The following is a 6,907-nucleotide window of genomic DNA, read 5'->3' as shown; positions in this document are numbered from 1 at the left end:
AGAATGTTATTGGTGGTTGTAGAAAAACACTGAAATGGCGGCTTGGGGACACAGATGTAGTCTAGCTCTGTCCTCTTCCAGAATGTGGGGAAATCAGTTAACCTCCAAAAGCTCCCTTTCTTCATGTTGATTGGACCAGGGTCTAATCATCTCATTAATTACAGTCCTTGTGGCTCCTGCATTCTGTGGTACCCAAATAAGGAGATGCATTTTGCAGCAGAAATTGATTCTTATCAGTCCTCTTTGTTGTCTTCTCTCAAGGAATCTTACATTTCTGGCACCTGTAATATAAGGAGATGACTGAGCTTGGTGAGTTTTGGTTAATTATAGGTTAGTAGTATTTTGAGGTGTGGCTGTGAAATGGTGTAAGCACTTATTACTTCTAATTGCTTTATACTCAACTGGGAGTTATGAGAACTTGTTCTAGGAATTCCTTCTTCTGAGGTTACCACATTATTAAAATAATATGGAACCAAGATATCACCATCAGAGTCATGCTAATGGGACCCATATGAGTTCTTCACCTCCAGATCTACCTGGAAGTCTTGGGGCTGAGAAAATTACCTGTGTTTGTCCAGGGTGGAGGAGGGATCCCAGGGATGGGACACAGGTAAACTAAGGAGAGGGCCCCTGTTTGTGCAGTGATTCATCAAATCTACCTAGCAGATACTCTGTCTAGGTCTGTACATCAAGCTTTATAGAGCCTTGTCAGCTCCCTGGTTATACTAATGAAGACTTTTTATTTTACCTAAGAATTTTATTCAGTGTGAAATTTCTTGGTAGTGACCTGCATGAATCCTAATGGATTTTTTCTCCAGAATCCACATTTATGATAGAGAGTAAAACATGGCTGCTGGTCCAGAGATGCAAATTTAATTATTTTTCACTGCTTTTCTTTTTATTTACAAGAATATCCAGAGAGCCTATAAAGGGGAATCTTTTTAGGATGTGAGTGTTAAGGGACCTTTTCAACTGCTTGGGATATAGAGCACATAAAAAAGAACAAAAATGAAGTATGGGCTTCACTCCAAATGACCTGGTTAGACAGTGTTTGTGACCCATGAGGTGTTCTGAATTTAGGGTCAGAAATGGCAGGATAGGATCCAGTTCATTGATTGGCTCCCAAGCCCCTCTCAGCACCGTGGCAACAAGAGATATACACAAACCCAATGGCTTGTTGGTACTCCATTCATGAAACAATTTTTTTCCAGTCTGTTCTATATACCAGGCATTATTTTAGGCTCTAAGGACATAGTGTGAGTAAAACGTTTGGATAATGTCTCTGCACTCATGGATATTATGGACAAGAGAGTAAACAAATAAACACTCTATTATTGCATAATCTAATGTCAGGTACTGCTAATGCTCCAAGGAAAAAACAAAGTTGCGTAAGGCAATAGATAAGAGGATTGAGGGTTAATATCATGCGGTGTGACATCATAAGTCCTGCCTGAGGAGATGACATTTCAACAGAGATCTGAAAAGTTGGAAAACCAATAATGTAAATATTTGAAAAAAAGTTATTGAATGTTTCACTATTCTTCTTGTAAAACTGTGGTTTGACCACTTGGTTTCAAATGTTGGAATTTAAGGTCCAGTTGATAATACACTTTGGCTCTTGTTCCATCTTGGGAAAAGCCCCCCTTTTGAGTCCAAAAACCCTTTCTTGACTTTCAACATGCAACGACTAAGATCTTTTTTTCTTTGTTGGGAAAGATAGGATGAATCAATGTGACAATAAAGTGGATTGCAGGGGCTTTGTACAAAATAAAAGTCATCCTAGCAAGATTTTTGTAAGTTTCCTTTGCACAGAAATTCCTCTTCCTTCATTTGTTAATGCTTATACTGAAGACTAGAAAAAGTCTATCCCACCGCAGTAGGCTCAAATGAGATTATTTTTCCTCATGCCTCCGTAACTGGTCTCTACAGACCCATGCTGACTGTGGCAGGCAGAACCTCACGTCTACACCTGAGGAGGAGGGAATGGATGCCCTGAACTTCCTGAACTTTTTAAAAGTCAGTTTTTAGAAATTTTGGTACAAAATACCATATAACATAAACTTTATTATCTTAACCAGTTCTAAGTGTATAGTTAGGAGGGTTCAGCATATTTCCATTGTGAAGCCAATCTCCAGAGCTTCTTCATCTTACAAACCTGAAACTCTACTCATTAAACAATAACTCCCCGTCTCTTCCTCCCCTCAGCCCTAGCAACCAACATTCTACTTTCTGTTTCTATGAATTTCACTACTTTCAATAATGTTCCACTGTGTTTGTACATATATGTACCACATTTTGTTAATTCATTCAGGAAGTCGTTTTGTTGAGGAATAATAATACAACACGAACTCCACACATTTAAAACCTTCAACTTTAGGGGCACCTGGGTGGCTCATTCGGTTATGTGGCTGACCTCAGCTCAGGTCATGATCTCTCAGTTCATGAGTTCAAGCCCCGTGTGGGGCTCTGGGCTGACAGCTTGGAGCCTGAAGCCTGCTTTGGATTCTGAGTCTCCCTCTCTCTCTGCCCCTCCCCTGCTCATGCTCTGTCTCTCTGTCTCTTAAAAATATATAAATGTTAAAAAAATAAATAAATAAAACATTCAATTTTATAAATTTAGACATATGAATATACCCATGAAATCAGTAGTACAATTAAGATAGTCTGCATATCCATGCAGAAGTTCCCTCATGTCCTTTTGTGATCTTCCCTTCTGTTCTTCCCATCTCTCTGCCTTCAGGCAACAACCGATTTGCTGTTTGCATATTTTAGAATTGTTTCTGTCATCCAGTATAATTATTTTGAGATTCATCTATGTTATTGCATACAAAAACAGTTCATTCTTTTTATCACTGATTAGTATTTCATAGTACTAATATTCAACACTTTGTTTATCTATTCACCCGTGACAGATATTTGAATTGTTTCTACTTTTTGTAAATTATCCATACATATGTATTACAAGTATAATTACAGATACATGAATGCCATGAGCACTCATTTTTAGGTCTTTGTATGGATATTTCTTTGTTTTTCTTGGATGACTACCAGGAATGGGATGGCAAAATAACATGCTAAGTGTATGTCTAACTCTTTAAGAAACTGCCAAACTGTTTTTCAAAGTGATTAAGCCATTTTACATCCCTATCAATAATATATAGTACTTCCAGTTTTCCATGGGCTTACCAAAACTTGGTATGGCCAGTGTTTAATTTTAGCCATTCTAAAAGATGCACAGTAGTGTATCACTGTTTTGTAATTTGCATTTCCTTAATGACAAATTAAGGTGACAAAAAGAAAAAATGAACATTTTTTCATGTGCTTTTTGCTATCTATATATCTTCTTTGCTCAAGTGTCTGTTCAAATCTTTGGTTCATTTTTTATTGAGCCATTTGTTTTCCTATTATTAAGTTTGGAGCTTTTACAAATATATTCTGGATATAAATCCTTTAGCAAATATATGATTTGCAGATATTTTCTCCCACTCTGTGGCTTACATTTTCCTTCTGTTAACTGTGTCTTGCAGAAAACAGAAGTTTTTGTTCTGATAAAACCTAACTTATATATCACTGTCTTCTATCAATGATACTTTTGATGTCATTTTGAAAAACTGTGAACCTAATCCAAGTTCATAAAAATTTTCTTCTCTATCTTTTTTCAGAAGTATTATAGTTTTAAATCCTACATGTAGGTTTATTTTGATTATATATATATATAGGCATAGATTCAAGTTTTTTCTGTTGCTTTTTGGTTTTGTCTTGTTTGTTTTCATTTTGGCTCAAGCACATCCAATTTTTCAAGCACAGTTTGTTGAAAGGCTATTCCTTCTCCATTGACTTGATCTTGCCCTGGGTCAAAAATCCATTTTCCATATAGGCATGTGACTATTTCAGGACTCAATTTTTTTTCCACTGATCCATTTGCCAATTTTTATGCCAATTATAAAACTTGAAGAATATAACTTAATTATATAGTTTGACGTTGTAAAACCAGAAAACTCTTTCAAAGTTGGTTTAACTGTTTTTAGCCTGTTGCCATGCCACATGAATTTTAAAACTAGCTTGTCAATTTCTTAGAAAATGCTGTTGGGGTTTGGAATGGCACTGTGTTGCATCTATAGGTCAATTTGTCAAAAATAAGTTATAAAAATACGGAGTTTTCTGACACATAACATGGCATAGGTCTCTTTCTTTATGTTAAAGATCTTTCATTTTAGCTATATATTATAGTTTGCAGCGTGCATTTCTTAAGCTTATTTTGTTAGATTTATCCTTAAATATTTTATAGATCTTTGATGCTATTGTAAATAATATTTTATCACTGAAAATTCTGATTTTTACTAATATAGAAAAATAGTTGATTTTTGTGTAATAAACTTTTATTCCACAAACTTGATAAATTCACTTATTTGTTCTAGTAGTGTTTTTGTAAATTCCATAGAATTTTATACATAGACAATCATGTTTTCTATGAATAAAGATGATTTTTTTTTCTTTCCCAACTGGATGCCATTTATCCATATCTGTTTGTCTATCTGTCTGTCTGTCTTTCTCTCTTTGCCTTATTCTGGCTAGGATAGTGTTGAATAGGACTGGTAAAAGAAAACATTCTTTTAGTTTTCCTCAGCCTAGGGGAAAATAGTCAATGTTTCAGTAGTAAGCATGGTATTGGCTACACGGTTTTTGTAAATATTCATAATAAATTGGGGAGGGTCCTTTGTATTCCCTTTGTGCTGAGAGTTTTTACCAGGAATGGATGTTGGATTTTGTCAAATGCTTTATATGCATTTTATGAGAAGATCACACGGTTTTTCTTTATTTTGTAAATATGATGAATTTTATTGATTGATTTTTAAATGTTAAGCCAAGTTTGCAATCTCAGGATAAAGTTCACTTGAACATGGCTAATATATGGCAGGATATGATTTGTTAAATTTAAAAAATAATTAAAATATTTATACACATGACAATTATTGGTTTTATAGTTTTCCATCTTCCTAATGTCACTGTCAGGTTTTGGTATCAGTGAATGCTGTCCTCACAGTAAAATTTCTATTGTTTCCTTCTTAACTATTTAGTAAGATTCATTAATAAGATCATCTAAGCACAGAATTTTCTTTGTGGACAATTTTTTTTCTTTTTGCTGTTAAATAAATCTACTTAGTAACTAGGAGGCTATTTGGTTTATTTTTTGATTTGCATGTTTCAAAGAATTTTCCCATTTCTTATAAGTTGCTACATTTATGAGCATAAAGTCATATGTGAAATCTCCTGATTTTCTTTTCAATATATGTAAAATCTGTCATGATGTTACTTCTCTTATTACTAATATTTATGATACGCATTTTTTCTTTTTCCTCTTTGGTCAGTCTGGATATTTATCAATTTTACTGATCTCAAAAGAACAGTTTTTTTTGCTTATTTTTTTGGTATTCTCTATTATTTTTCTGCTTTCTATCCCCTGCTGTTTCTCCTGTTATTTTTTTAAGTTTTAATTTTCTAATTGAAAGGATTGATTTGAAATCTTTCTTCTTTTCTAACAAAATCATCTGGCCGTATGATTTTTCCCTCTAAGCGATGCTTTAACTGAATTTCACAAATTTCAAGTCATTTTCATTCTCATTCAACTCAAAACACTTTCTAATATCCCTTTTGATTCCTTCTCTAACGCATTTGTTACCTAGAGGTATGCTATTTGGTTTCAAAGTATTTGGGAATTCTCTCCACTTTTTCACTTTTGTTGAGCCTCAAACCTACTCTTTTGCAGGATTACTTTATAGAAGGCATTATTGACTCATCTCTCAGTATTTTGAAGCTTCTGTTTCACTCTTTACAGTATACTGACTTATTTACTTACATATATTTATTTATTTATTAAAGAGACGGAGAGAGAGAGAGAAAGCATGAGCAGGGATTAGGGGAGAGAGAGAGAGAGAGAGAGAGAGAGAGAGAGAGAGAGAGAGAGAGAGAGAGAATCTCAAGCGGGCTCCCTGCCCAGCACAGAGCCCAGAGGCCCAAGATTGATCTCACGACCTTGAGATCATGACCTGAGCCAAAATCAAGAATCTGAAGCTTAATCAACTGAGCCACCCAGGTGCCCCTCACTGTTTATATTATAAAAGTGTATTTATTTATTTTAAAAATACGCAAGGCTTCATGAATTTGTGTGTGATCCTTGTGCAGAGGCCATACTAATCTCTGTATCATTCCAATTTTAGTATATGTGTTGTGGATGGGAGCACCGTTTATATATTAAGTTAAATACAAGGGGAGCCTGGGTGGCTCCTTTGGCTCAAGTCATGATTTCTCCTGGTCATGAACTCACGTGCCTGCATAGGGATCTGTGCTGGTGCTCAAACCTGGAGCCTGCTTTGGATTCTATGTCTCCTTCTCTCTCTGCCCCTTCCCCCACTCACACACTCTCTCTCTTTCTCTCTCTCAAAAATAAATAAACATTAAAAAGAATTTTAATTAAAAACAAAAGGAATAGCTGGCTTCTACTTCTAACTATTCTGACTGAAATTTTTCTTTCCTACCAAGAAAATTATTAAAGCTGAAATAAATATGTAAAATAGATATTAAAAGAAAACAATAAGGTTTTGAAAGTCAGTGAATAGGAAGTAGTTCCAAGTCAGAAAGAACTTGAAGACCCATGGTCTTAGAGAGAGGTGATAGCAATTGGTGTCACACCAATTATCCCAATACCCTCACTTCTACATGTTGAAAATATATGTGACTTTCTGCCTGAGAATTTGACCTTCCTGAGGGAATGGATTTATGTCAGGTGTGGGGAAACTATAAACTCTGAATATTTGACTGTCTCAAAGTCTAGCCTCATATAGTCTTGGCTAAGGATTTAGCATATAATTAACTTGGCTTATTTTTTGTTTGGTTACATATCTCTGAA

At 35.0% G+C, this 6,907-nt stretch overlaps 1 non-coding gene across 1 annotated transcript; it reads right to left on the bottom strand.

Moving 5' to 3' along the window:
• Positions 1-6,138: 6,138 nt before the first annotated feature.
• LOC115293029 lies at positions 6,139-6,242 on the bottom strand. Its single transcript, XR_003909302.1, has one exon. It is a non-coding gene; the product is annotated as a U6 spliceosomal RNA (small nuclear RNA).
• Positions 6,243-6,907: the final 665 nt, after the last annotated feature.

The sequence above is a fragment of the Suricata suricatta genome, chromosome 5 (genome assembly GCF_006229205.1).
Source record: "Suricata suricatta isolate VVHF042 chromosome 5, meerkat_22Aug2017_6uvM2_HiC, whole genome shotgun sequence".
NCBI lineage: Eukaryota > Metazoa > Chordata > Mammalia > Carnivora > Herpestidae > Suricata > Suricata suricatta.
Note: the sequence above shows the minus strand (reverse complement) of the source record. Positions and strands in the feature narration are given on the sequence as shown.